The following is a 15,102-nucleotide window of genomic DNA, read 5'->3' as shown; positions in this document are numbered from 1 at the left end:
GAGCGCGCTGATTGCCTGTCGGTTGTTAGAAAAGTTTTATTTTCCTTATATGTGCATACTATATGAAGTAAAGAAAGGCCGCTGCCGCTGCCGCTGTCAGTCAGTCGGTGGTGGAGTTCTCCTTGAGTGAAAGTTGATGTGCATGAAAAGTTTTAATTGCGCGTCGAGTTTTGCTCGGCATCTCTGGGTGGCAGGGTCGCACTTTATTTTTCCATGTTTTGCTACCCAGCACTCGGTGTGAATAGTATATGTCATTAGGTATCAGCAAAGCAAAATTTAAGTAAAATTGTTCTTTTTCTACATACATGCGTTTGTTTTAGACTAAATATAATGCAACATTTGAAACAATTGCATCCTCGCCTGACGCCACAGCTTACAAGTGATGGGTATCTCAAATTCGTCATTTCGAATTACATTTCTCCTCTAGGGAATTACAACCTAACAGTAATACTTTGGGTCATTTTCTACCTAATAGCCTCGCCGATAAGAGCAATCTTTGAGTGCACAGAAATAAAAAACAAACTTCAAAAGTGAGGCAGCATCTTCGCTTCGTGTCAAATGAAGTGTGGCATGTGCTGAAAAAGGCTCTAGGTATCAACTCATCTGAAATAGACGTAGATGCTCCATAGGATCTGGAAAACCCACACGTAGGAGTAGGCGATGACTGTCTCCGTAAAGGAGATGCAAACAGTGGCACAAGATACCGATCGCAGTGCTGCTTTCTTTTCTACCCATGACACGTGCTATTTGAAGGAGGATCTTGAGAGGCAGCATCGTAATCACGATAACCCAATTTCAGAAGATGAGCAAGAAAATTGGTTTAGAATTGTAAAAAGAAATAAATTCAACAGATCATGTTCACAAAAATCCAAACTTGAAAACCTAACGAAACTGTCAGTCCCAAAAATAATTACAATTTACTCCTAGCTATAATCATAAAATACACTTTCTGTTTATTTCCACATCTATTTTCTCTTCACGTTCCAAAGCAACTGCTCTATATATCATATCATCTAAATAAGCCAATCGCTTAAAGATCTTGAATTTACTCATTAACTTTATGGTCCAAGACGCACAAATAGAAATACCCACTGCTTACAGAGGAAAATCCGTAATAAATTTATACACTATTCCATTGTGTGTAATTTTTTTATTGCCACACACTTAGGTGGAATATAAACTGATGGATGAAAAACTTTTGATCTGCTTGATGATCAGTAAACTGAGCCAGACAAACTACAACGGGCCGAGTTCAAATGGTCAAAAGCTAATAAATAACCCGGGTTCGGAGATATAACTCTTTATGGCACCTTCTTTTCTTTGGGAGATCATACATCCATCAAATGTAGATCAAGTTGTGGCGATAAAACGATCGTTTCACATTAATTATAAGTTTTTAAACTACATTAAAACTACGAAGGAAATGCCTAAGCAACTCACATTTTGATTAAATGCATTCCGGGAACAGTTTCCATTATGTTAAGGTTAATTTTGTTGTAGATCACAGATTTTTATAAAAGTATCTCATTCTCATTTTTCTTAGACATCATCTTAATTATCTGCTGGCTTATCCCTATAAATTCACTTTATTTTCGTTGTGTGGCTCCTCTAGTAATAATTTTTACGATTTCATTTTCAGTTTGGTGTCGTAATTATGGCTTTTTGTGGACACCGTCTTATTTCCTGGAAAGGCTTTCCTCATAGTTCCACTAATTGCATTGCTGAAGTTTACCTTTTCCATTATCTTGGAGTGGCCTTCTTTCGTATTTTGTCAGTAGTCTGTTTATAGCCAGTGACATCTTATGACCGATTTATTAGTTGCTCTTTATGACTAACTATGTTTAACTTGATGGGGAAACGATATTCTGGCTTTAAAAATGTTGAGCGTGGAGAGAGTTAATACCACAACTGTGCAAATATTTGCGAAAACATTTTCGCATTTGTAATGCACAAAAAATAGTTTCATTCAAATAGAGGGTTTTTTTTAATAGAATGTTATCCCCAGAGCATTATCTCCACGGCAATGACCAAAAAATTGAACCAAAATTGAAGGCAAACTTCATTTGACGGGCCAGTCGAGAAGTGCAGCAGAATTCAACAAGCGAACCCTAACGATTTCATTAAAAATGCAGTCAACTAGAAAAAAACTCAATTAATTTTTCATGTAAAAAACGTCTCCCCCCATTGATGTTGTCCAATATGCAATCCGAAAAACAAATTTTTTGTGCAAATCATTCGGCAAACAAACACAAATGTGCATAAAATGACAACAAAGCAACCAAATTGAGGGGATGCAAAGAGATGACCATCAAGTTCGTATCAAACAGAAAAACTGTTGGTTCAACAGTGCGTTTCATACACATAACTACGTACTTATGGTTGGTGAGGTACCAAAAGTTTTTAGTGTAACCAGCCATCAAATTGGCAGCTGTTAAAACATTTTTCTTAAAGTAAAAATAGTAAGGAACAACTAGAAGTGTAAGGCTGTGAAATTTCAATACTTTCAATTAAAAATCACTTTTTTTCATAGCTTGAAAATCTAAGAGGTCTATCACTAATGAAACGCACTGTTCAAGTGCATACATCAAGGGTTTCCCCAACTGCAAAGTGCAGTGATATATATACTGCACTGTCATTGCGTTGGCAACGAGAAAATTTTGGAGTGGGACTGAGAAACCCCATTGAGCAGGGGCTTCCACTCGTACTTTTTATGTAGTTCACCAGTTTTTTGTGGGTGAAAAGAATTGACAGCTTGACCACAGAGAGTGCGTCTGTGTGCTGGTGGATATATTGTTATTACATTGCTGTTGCAATTGCAATTCAAGCGCGAAATCATTAATATCCTTTCGTCCTGCCCTCGCGAATCCAGAGCTCAAACCCCAAAAGGGCCGCCTTTTTTTTGTGGTTGCTGCATTCCGAGTTGCAGGCTTTTTTATGTGGCTTCCAGGGGCTCGGACCCATTGTCCATCTCTCGAACTTTTGACGCACTTAATGATGTTTGTTCGGGGAGGGAAAAACGTTGAGGTTAATATTGAAGACGTTTAAACTTTACTTAAGTGCCTTGGAATTTATTGCCATATGGAAAATTGTTAAAAATATCAATAGTAACTAAAATTCATAATTAAATGTATAATGCAGATAAGTAGGTTGTCAACACAGTTTCAAGTGACACCAATCCCATCAATCAAAACAGTGCTTTACTATCGTATTGAATTAATTTTATCTTGCACCCAACTATAATTAAATTGGGAGTACTTTCTTTTCCGGCTAAACACTTTCTCCCTCTCAAATCCTGCGTGACCAACCAACCCTCGTGCTGGCATCCATCAAAGTCTATCAGCAGATAAGGTCCACCCAAGTCCACCCACTCTAGTGCACTTGCCCCGTAATGGAAGACCCTCATTACACCTTCAGATGTTTCAGCAGCAATTATGCTCATCCACCTAGAACATCGAGCTCGCAGATCTCGGCTCAATAGTCTAATGGAATTATCAATATCCCCAGCATGTGTGAGTCATCGCTGTAAGGCGGCACACAGTAATCACCTACTGATGTAAATACAATATTTTCAATATAACCACTTAACGCTTAAATCCAGCCGAAACACATAGGGAGAAGCCTCACAGCCCTCGTTTTGAGGGTAGCTAAACTCTTACCCCACAGACACGGAGGTATTATTCACAGCGAGGGTTGCTCGAATAGTATTTGGCAAATTTAGTAGATATGCTACATTTAAATACATGGGTCCTTGTTTTGCAACACGAAAAGTAATGCTTTTAAATGGTTTTTAGTAATTAATTTATAGTTCATAATAGTTAATTAATAGGCTTATTACCACAAATTTGATAGTATATTGGATATTATAGTGTTTTAAATAAAATACGTCAATATCTCAGAGAATAGATCGAAGTTTCTTCAGCAGAAAAAATGTATCATCAGAAAAGTTTATGAGGGAATCAGCTAGAAAAGAATTTAATCCCTAACAGTAATCCCTAAATTTTCCTTGAACTCCCTAGATTTTTTCTAACTTGATGAACCACCCTCGCTGTTAGCCTGCGTTTTGTCATTCACCCAAGTGGCATCGTCGGCATTTGACGACCACCACAACAGTATCAATGCACCAACTGTACCCGTCACCATCATCGGTAAACTGTGTCTACTGCGGAACCGGGGTTGGGGTTGCATAAAGAAGTCGGCTCGCAGTCGTGGTCGTGGTCGTCGACGTGGTCGGGGTCGGGGTCGGAGTCGGGGTTACAGCCAACAACCCCCAAAGGGCTCACGGCACAATGAGGGTTCAAGATGCCGCGACTGCGACTGCGAATGCGAGGGAACTGTCATATTTGCTTGGACCCAAGCCGAACCCGAACTGGAACTCGAACTCGAATCCGAGCCCACTGACTCACAAGTGACTGAGTGGAATGACTGAACTGAACCCAAGTGACTGAGTGACTGACTGACTGACAGACTGACGAACTGCCAACGCGTACACGTGTTCGTGGTGGTTGATGTGACTTGCCAACTGACCATCTGTCGTGGATAATATTGAAGGAAGGAGTGCTTCACTGAACGAAGCTATTAATACCCTAGAAGGGCGAAGTATTAGAAAAGTTTGTATACCCACTTTAAAGAGTTCCTTATGAGAAGTTCCGGAACAGCATTTAAATATCACGATTAAATAACGATGAATATTTTTGGGAACTAAAAGTTCCCTGTATTAAAAAAATGTTTTAAATTTATTTATAGATACTGAAATCTACTGTACACTAAACGTTTTTCGGTTTCATTTCTAATATTTTTAATATTTACAGGGTATTGCCGTTTTGAGCCCCTTCGTGCTTCCCACTTCCTTTGTGGAAATTCAAATGACAACTGTACTGGCACAAGTGGCATACGCTTCGCCAAGCCTCGTCCCTTTTCTGTTTTGTACTTTTGAACTGCAACAAATTCAGTTAGATTTCTTTCATAATACCTTTTTTACCAGTCTCGAGAAATTTGCATAACGCGTAGTGGCGGCAAACACTTGAGGAATTCCTTTGGATTCTCCCCTCCAATATCCCTTTTTTTTCGGTCGAGTCGAGTGTGTCGGCATTTCCATAGAATCACATAGAGAAAAAAAGGAGTTTCTTTTACTGAGGGGGAAATTGTCAAGGATTGGTTTGCACAAATGCCGGGCTTAATTGTTTGGAAAGATTTCTATGAGAAGGGTTGCAGATCTCCTCTTATGAGATGTTAGTTATTTTAGGTAAGTTGTGATAGGGATAGGACCCTAGCGCTCTCCTTGAGTTGTCGATGTTTTTTCGTAATGGGTGGTAAAGTTTTGGGGTATCATTAGAATACTGGGTAAATATACATTAAATGAATAAGAAAAACTAGCTCTTAATATAATTATCAGTGCTAGCAAGAGTCAAATGAAAATTCCTTGTCGATTTAATGCCCCCAATCGGAGAGCTTATTCCACTCTTTGATAACTCATACAGCAAATGTTCTAGGGCTTAGACTCTAAGCTGAACGGAGTAACTCATCGGGCTGCTTAACCCCTTTTACCCCTGCCCTCGAGAAGCAGAAGCCTAAGCAAAGCCACTAACTAACCACAAAATCCCTTTTGTGGCAGCCTCACAATGATAGACGAACTAATTGGCAGAGTTCTGTTCGGGCTACTTACAATGACCACCAGATCCCAGCGGAGTTCTCCGAGCTGGCTCAATAAAGAAATCATTGATGTGGCTAGGCAAGAAAGGAGGAGGTATGCGTTAGTCAGTGATGCCTACCAAAAAGGGTAAAAATAAAAAGGAAGCTTTTACTGCCAATATTTTCTAAATAATATGAAAATGAAATTGCTGTATGTATACTATGGATAGCTAGTAATCTTACAATTTAAAGGGTATTATCAACAGTCTTAGATTATAATAGAAGATATTTTTTCCAGCAACTCGGCATCTCTGTTCAGAGCCACTGTCCTTCGCCACATCAATAGGCCGCTGAATGCATCAACACTTCAGTGAGTGCGGCCATTGCGATGAGGATGAAGATGAGGATGGTCAGCTGGGGCGTAGAACTCTTGGCACACAATGAGGAGCACTCCGTCTTCTGGTCCTCGGACTGCCACCACAATTATTTCCATTTGATTGGGCAAAGAAGAGTGCGCTTCTTCCTGCTTGGGGTCCAGCATTTATGTGTGGTCATCGTTTGCCTGTGTTTATTGCTCTATATGCTTGAGTGCATTCGGATATGCCCTGAATGATGATGGCACTGAAGAGCTTTCTTTTTGGTCCAGCCAAAGGCTCAAATTTGCATCTACCGATGGTAAGTTATTACTGAAAGGGTGGCACTTCATTGGAATGGTGTGAGAAGCTTGCAACGGGTGTGGAATTCAAAAAGGAATATTAAAGCAGATGGTATTGATGGTATGTAAAGGAATCAAGAGCATTAAATACCAGCTTAGTGTTGTATAAATCAGGAATATGTTCGAGAACAAATAGTAATTAGTAATTATAAATACATTGAGCTATAAAGTATCCTTTATATATTCCATCAATTTATATTAATATTAGAAGTGTTCTTAATGAAACAAGAGCCGTGCGAAAATAAAGAGATCATTTAAATAAATGGCAAGTACTCGCATGAAAGACATAAAATAACCGTTAAAGCCAAGCATTACGCTGCTAAATTCCTAATAAGCCAAGAGAGTTGAGGATAATTGGCAGAGAAAGGGTGACTAAGCACCAGGTGGAACCGAGTTCAAATAAAATGTCCCGACCCCACAACCCAGCTAAAATATTTGCGTTATTTTCGTAAAGGACTTCAGCACGATGCGGGTGCAGCTTGTATTTTTTGGGTTGGTAGGGGAAAAGCGATTAAACGGGCAAGGACTAATGGTTAACTGGTAAAGGGTTACGGTTAACTTACGGCCAAGTATGCTAAACTAAGTTAACTAAGTTGGTTAGGTCATTACCATAGTTCTGCCACTTGAAGTAGCGACAATTTTACATAATTGGATTGGCTACAGCGCATGTGGCTAGATATTTAATTGAGTGGAAATTCCTTTGTGCAAATTATTATCCATACCCCATACAGTAGCTAAAGTAGCAAAAGCTGTGAGAAAAAACAATTAAATAATCACTTTGATAACTCTTTCCAAGTAAATCAAACTTTTAATACCACTCGAAAGTCCTATTAGCTCTGCGACCCTTTTCGCACCTCTTTTTTAACCAATTCTTCCTTATTGGCCTGACCAATTGTCGAAGATTTGTGGTGTGTCTTTGGCACCCAATTATGTGCAGATATCCAGAGACTCGACAACAATCAAAAATGCATCCGATCCTCTTGGCCGTTTACATCTCATTATCTGCAGCTCCTTGCCTTTCACCTACTGACCATAAAATCCGACTGACAATTGCCAATCTCGACACGCAAATATAAAACAAAAACCAAAGAGACGAGGAAAACGGACCCAATTCCATCCAGCCAACAGAAAAGTCCACAAAAATTACCATTTTGACCGCAGACAAATTAGTGTTATTAACACTTTTTTCTCTTCCTCCATTTGCATATCCTGTAATTGCGCCTTAAATGGGTGTGCTTGACTATTTAATTCATTTTTATTTCTCTATTAGCTGATTTTATATAAAAGTATTTTTATAGTATTATAAAAGAAACTTATTAATGCAAATATCGAGTAGGCTTACATTTTCTGAATAACAGAGTACGTAGCGTAGTTATAATCTCGATTTAGTCTTTTAAAATATTGATTCATATTTTATGTGCTGTTCGGAAGTTGGTACGTGATAGGTATGCTGTAGTCTTTATTCAGAAATATTGCGGTATTATTTTTTGTGTATTTTCGTTTTATTTGCTGCTGTTGGCATTACTGCTTTTTGGCAATGGCAAAGCACTTTTCACGCTTGGGCCACGCGCAGAGATCCATTGAATGCCCCTACCACTCCGTTTTCTGATGCAACTGCAACCACGCCCAGTGCCACTGCCACTACCAGTACCAGATTCACATTCAGTTGCAGACCTGACCGCAGGTTTTAATATTACAAAATGTTGAGCTTCTCTTTGGGAGCTGTTTGTTTGGTTTGGGTTTCGGCTCGGATTGTGGGCTGAGCTCCTGTGAAAACAAACAACAGTAATACCCGCATAATACCTGGGGCATGCCACCTGCCCCCCCCACCGACGCCCCTGTCACCGGGTCCATTCGTAAAAAATCCATTAAAAATGCGTTGGGATTTCCATTTTTTCAGGTTGCATTGTGGCAAGGTGTTGACTGAGTTTCATTCGACTTTTTGCTGCATTCATTTTAACTGGAGGGGCAGTAAAGTTTTGGATTGGCTAATATGAGACGTATGCTAAATTATAAATAAATGTGATGTTGTCGGATACAACAATTATAGTTAGCAATTAATAAACGTATACATTTATACAAATGTACATATATTTTTATAATACAAAGATCTCTTTTAAAAGCTTTACAAACTCTTGAAACTTCCTCCGCCAGCCATCCTGAAATTCTTTTCGGATTTTATGCATAATACTTTGATGCATTAACCGGTAGCTGTTGCTGCTGGGTATATAATTTTTTTGGTGCAATTTTCTCGTAATGATGCTGCTGAGTTGATTATTTCTGCACTGGCAAATCACAGCTAATTATGTTAACAAGTTTATTTTAAAGAGCGAAAAGCCCTCCGAATTACTTCCCATTTCGGCCTCAATTGTGATGAATTGGCGTGGTATCAGCATAGTGCTATTTTCCAACGCCCTTGTTTACATTTGCTAATTGCAACTTTTTGTGCTCGCCCTTCTGGCTGTCTCAAGTGTTTTTCAGTTGTCAACTTCCAGTTTTGATTTGAATTTCGCACATTTTGGTTTTGTCATTTACAGAATCGCAGACAGAAGGCACGCCCAATTTGGCTCTTCGACACTTGAGGGTACTTTGCCATTGACAACCAAATCCAAAATGATAACAATAAGTTGGGTCTGAAACACTTCAAGTGTTTTGGCTCACTCTAATTGCTAACAGAGGTAATGGGCTAATGTATCTGTTTTTTGAGGCTTTCGTTCTGGCATTGAAATGCTAATGTCTAGTTTGAGTAGAACAAAATAAATATTGAAACTCTTTAATTTATATTAAAATATAAAATAGATAATACGGTTCCACATATATCGAACATTTGATCTAATAAAAGGCAAACCTACAATAATACTAGTCTATCCGAAGTTCAAGAACCTACAGAGGTGACTTTGGACCCTTTGCTTTTACAATATTTTCTCCATCTGTCGCTTATCCCCCACCTTATGTATATGTTCATCATCAGCTAGCGCCAGTTAATTGCTGAAGAAAACCCAAGAAACCAGAACCCATAAGCCAAACCCAAACCCAAAGCCAGACCCAATCTTCAGTCGCGACATCGAGTGTCTGCATCTTTTCCACCATCCGTCTGCGGTTAATCATGCATCGTCTTTATTCAGCATATATATGTACAAGTTAATGGATAGGAGAGAACTCATGGGTGTACTTTACTTAATTTACCAACAAATTTCGGGGCTCAATTTTGTCCAATTTACTTGCCGTGATTTGCAGCAATTTTGGGTAAAGTGTCTAAGAAGGTTCTAATGTGATGGCTCTAAAATCGTTTTCCCTCCTAATGCAATTTTGTTTTTCTTTTTTTTTGTTTTTCTTTCATTCTTCGGGAGCGATAACGAAGATTGTTTATAATGAGGTTCTGTGGTCTCTGCCCAATTGAGTTTTCCCTAATTGCCCAGGCCACTGGACTTACGCTTAGAAGTCAAAGAAAAGTTGAGAATCTGTGTGGTTGGGAAAAAGGGGTTTTCGTCTAATGATTTTCCTTATGGCTAATGCCTAACTAATTGAGTAATTTTTGTGTGACTGCCGGGTATCAATCATCAGTCCTTTGGAATGAGGACTTTGTTCAACGACGACTCGTTTAGCACGTTTCCGGTTTCCTTAACCCTTTCTGCCCATCATCTGGGCATTGCAAATTTCCCAAAAGACGCCCAACTTTACGCTTTATTGTTACAAATTTGCCTTGGCATGTCCTTTATCCTGTTTACAGCTGGACTAAGGCGATTGCTCCTCAATTCCTTTGGGTCGTCCGGCTTTCTTTCGCTCATGGGCAAAGGGCAATCAATCATTTCCCTGACTTATTCACTGGCTTCCTGGCATTGTCCCTTTATCGGGCCATCGGTAAATAAATGTGACTATAAATCGAAAAATTATAAACGCCTAAGCAGTGACCACCGATTGACCATTTGACCATCAATTGCTTAAGTCACCCCCGATCAAAACAGGTCAGCAATAAACAACGAAGCTGAATACCCTTTGAAAAGCATAATTATTGGTATTAGGAAATATATTTAAATTGGTAATTGCTCCCAATTTGTACTAATAATAAATATTATATTAACTTAAGATGCTTTACAGTTTATAGCTGGGATTTCAGGTGTGTAAAGGCCTTTTTAAAATATGTTTCCAAACATTAAGTTATCTTTCAACTAATAGTTAGAAATAGTAAATGTAATTACTAATATTTTCATTTTACCCGAAAACTACACCCTTACTTCATTTCACTTGCCTTGACCAACTAACTAAGCCTTTAACAAATCCAATTCCCCATAGATTGGAGTATCCATTTCAATTGATACAGTCAGGATAAACTCTTTTTTTAATGCAAGGCTAAGAACAGTTGGTAAATTTATGCATTTATTTTGACAAGCGCCATGATTTATTGACCGTAAGTAATTTGTACTGTCCCTGACAGCAGAAGAAAAGACCTTCTACTGAGAGTGGACCAAACTACCCTTTACAAAGCACTTTTCTTATTCTTAAAAATTTATTTGCATTGACGCATTTGTAACCGCAACGAATTTGTTTGTAATAAAAATGTAAATGCTAATGTCCATCGGATGCCACTTCAAGACGAGTTTTTGTTTCTGTTCAAACCGCAACTTGACCGAGAAAAAAATCACGCAGAAACGAGTTGGTCAGAGAAATGAAATATGACCGCAAACCGACACTCGAGGATGGCAAAGGATTGGACCGAAGATTGGGGTTCACCAACTGGACAAGGGCCAGGCCAAGGAACTCGTAACCCTTTTGGGTCAGCGGGTTTCGTGGCCAAGTAGTTTGGCAGGTTGGAGAGATGGCTTGAGCCTCTTGGTTGGATTACTTTTTGTTATCTCTTTTCCCTCGAAGGTAATAAATGTGCTGTCCATATATCATCGAGTTCCGTTTGATTTATGACTGATAAATGGAAATTATGATAATTCAATTGTGAGGTATTACTTTGTTTTTTATTATAAAATAAGACTCTGCATTTCATAATGATAATTTAAAATACCCATTTATAGAGAAACAATGCCATCACCCTTCGAATACATGCCATTAAATCGCTGCTGGGGAGCATTTTTTCCACACTGGGGGCTATGCAAAGTCTAATTTAAAATCACCTTATGCCCCCTTTTCTCGGCCACCTTTTCATTATCCCCAAATGTGCCTCAAGTGGGCGCCCGACAACGGAACACATTCATTTCCCCACAGATGCTGAAAATCATTTGGCAAGGTGACGCCTTTTTATTGCTCCATTTGCCGTTAAATTTAGAACTGGGAAAAAGTGGAAGATCTTTTAAGGGGAATGCCACAAATTTTGAATAAATATACTCGATGAGAGAGAAGGGCAACGGTAGGTGTGACTTATTAGAAATATGTTAATTATTAATTACCTTTTGTTTGGTGGTGTTTTTACTCATAAATTACCAGCTCCTGGTGTTGACAATAGTCGGAACACAAATAAATCTTTGAAAAAAGTGAACGCACTTAGAAAAAATACCTCTACGTATAAGTGAAAACAAATCAAGGCTAATGCCGTATTAATTTATATGCCTTCTAATGGGCAAACCGCACCCATTTAATTGCCATCCCTGCGGAAAGAAAAAACAAATAAATTAAAGTTAGTTTTCCGCCAGCCACGGAAAACTATCAAAGTCTACTTAATAAACAAATTTTCTCATAAAATTACGGCTCTGAATGCGGAAGCAAAAGCAGCCGAGGGAGGGCACGGAAAATAAAATACACTGGGTAGAATTTATGGGCAGGAGTGGCTTAACTGCCGAGGATTTCGACCACACATTGCCGATAAGGTGGCGAGGACGTAGCGCCCATAAAAAGCCAAAGATATACTGCCTGGGAACTCGGAGCAAAGGTGGGCGAGTAATAATTGCATTTTATTAGACATTTATTGCCGCATGCTAGCACAAACAATTTAATCAAATCGAATGCAATGAAATGAGCGCAAATTTATAATCTCCGAAAACAAAGCATTTCCAAGTAGCCCCAAGTATTCTTTTTGCGCTTCGAATCGAATGTAATTCAATACACTGGGGAAAAAGAGTCGGGGCGCAGGAATTTGAAGAGGAATCCCAAGCAGCCCAATAATGAGCAAGTCAGCGAGATAAACCCACGGCACAAAAGTAAATAAATAAATCGGCCTGCTAATTAAAGGCAAACGACGTGGAAGCCGGCGGACACCACAGACGATCCCGATGTCGGCATGTGTGTTTGAAGCACTGGCCCAAAAATAAGAGCACATCACATCTGACTAGGAAATCGGACTGGGGAAGGGTGTAGTCAGCACTTTGTGGCTGAATACACAAAAAATTCGAGAATTCAATTGAAAGAAAGCGACACACCAAATGACATGACATGAGTGCGGCAAACAGGAAGGGAAGTCAACAACGAGGTAGCCAGGTCGCAACGAACTGCGAATGCTCTATTCTATCAGTAAACGAATGAATTACGAACACAGTTCGTTTCGAAGTTTGAATATCCATAGCTATGAGGAAACTGATACCCGACCTTAAGTAATTCATTAAATGGGGAATACTTGCGACACTGTATAGAAATTAAGATACACTTAACTTATAGATAGATTTTCCCAGTATGCACTCACATGCTTAATCTGAAACCTGGAGGACTCCATGCCCCAGTAGAGTATTTTCGTATAACCAAGCCAGTGGAGCTAGCCTGGCATAGGAGAGCATAGAACCGAATCGGACGGGACCCCCTGGTGCGTTTTTATATAGAAAAAGTTCCACTTTGATGTGTGTGTGGATAGGTCTGAAGATTGGGGTTTGGATGCACTGGATTGCATGTTTCAGTTACACGCCACATTGAAGGGGCGGAAAAAGGGGTTGGAGGCTGCCAAGTGTTAAACTGCATCGTGTGGGGAGCTCGGTGACTTCGGGGACTAGAAATTACATTTGACTCCAGCGCACAATCAGGTGCTGACAGGAGCAACGAGTCCTGAGCAGGAGGACGTCTAGTGGATATTACCTTACACAATCGTCTGACAACTGACAAATGCAATCGGAGCCATGGAGCAGCGACGGGGCTCTTCATATCTGTCTGAAAATTGCATTATGTCAAAGCATTTTTGTGGCCATCTTCGCCGGCACAAAGAAATGCCAATCCCCTTCAAATGGATTGCTCCGAATAAGCTTTGACAGCCTTGTCAATATGTAAATTGTTTCGTTGTCGTCGCTTACGCAGTTACACGCACGATTTCGCAAGGAAACTTCTTTATTTTCTGGGGTCTTTGGATTCTGTCATCTGTCGCTGAAGCTCAAGTTCAAGTGAACCCGTTGGCTTTTTGATTGCCCTTTTATTTTTCTTGGCGACTGGGTGCCATATTTGGCATTGCCTTGGTTTCAAACACTTTAAGCCTTTTAATGGCAATTTATGGTCTCTGCAAGTGTTTGAATTTTGTACTTGAACAGATTTAGAAGTAGGCACTTCTGGGGAATATCAATGTCACAGTCAATGCCGACAACATTATTAAATTTAAGTGGCATTTATTCCGCCGAACGGCAGTCCACGTTGTGACGAAGTTAACTATGTCTACACATTCGTTACATACAAATCCGTTTAATTGGTTAAAAGATATTTCCTTTATCCATTATTTAGCATATCCATTATTTATGTCTGCCTACGTATCTAGCACCAAAAATCTTCAAAAATCCTATAAGCCAAGTGCAGGTTTTCCAAAAACCAGCACTTTCCGCACATATCTTCCGCTTAGCTTAACCCTTTGATGCCAAACAAAAAGCGCACTCAGTTGTGAAGCTCATGAATAGTGAGAAAGAAGCTGGGAAGACATCAGATCACATAGCAGCCGAAAAAGACGATGAAAATTAATCATAGCAAATTGCGCATAAAAAGTGACCAGGCAAGTACCGACGGATTAATCATCCTAATGTCTGAATGGCCAAACAAAAACTTGAAATTCGTCTTGGCACTTCACACAGACTCAAAGGGATACCCGTATGCGGGAATCAATCTCCGTGGCAGACAGAATGTCTGGTCAAGGTGTTGACTGACTGCTGCGGCAAAGGGCTACAAAATGGCAATTAATTGAAACATGAATTATTAACGCCACGCCACGCATTGTCCATTGTCCATTGACCATTTTCCGTGACATGACCAAGGTAAATTTCATCGGATGCTGCAGCCACCGAAGGAAGTTGCTGACTGACCGCCTCGGCTGAGTGATGTGCATGAAACTTTTGATGTTGATTTTGGGCTGCTTTTGTTCTGGATTTGTGTAAAAAACTTCATTAATCTTGCAGAAATCTTTTGGGCATCTTTCCCGCTTTTCAGTCGCATGAGGTGGAATAAAAGCGTAGCAGTTGCATTGAAAACTAGAAGCAGCATTCAACAAAAGTTTACATGATTAATTAACAAATTATACAGTGCGCTGGGCTAGTGAGGTTGGATCGTGAGAATTTATTGAGAAGACATTGAATTTAGCTTAGCTTTAGCTTGTAGTCAATGTCAGATTTTAAATAAATTTTAAATATGGTCCTATGACAACCCAACCCAGTCGAAATTATTTCCTGGTCTAACCAAACTTCAGCTTGCCCAAAAATAAACATGTTGACTTCCCCTAGATCATAAATCATATGATCCGCAGAGCGGAGCCAGCAAGCCATGTGCATCATGATCGGAACATTATGGCTTGTCTAGGATTCAATGGTTTGTCTAGGATTCTGGATCGCTGATTGGAATTTGTAAAGTCACAAAACCATGGC

Source organism: Drosophila erecta, unplaced genomic scaffold (assembly GCF_003286155.1).
Source record: "Drosophila erecta strain 14021-0224.00,06,07 unplaced genomic scaffold, DereRS2 tig00000021-arrow-pilon, whole genome shotgun sequence".
NCBI lineage: Eukaryota > Metazoa > Arthropoda > Insecta > Diptera > Drosophilidae > Drosophila > Drosophila erecta.
The sequence above is the reverse complement of the archived record's forward strand: the minus strand, read 5'-3'. Positions refer to the sequence as shown.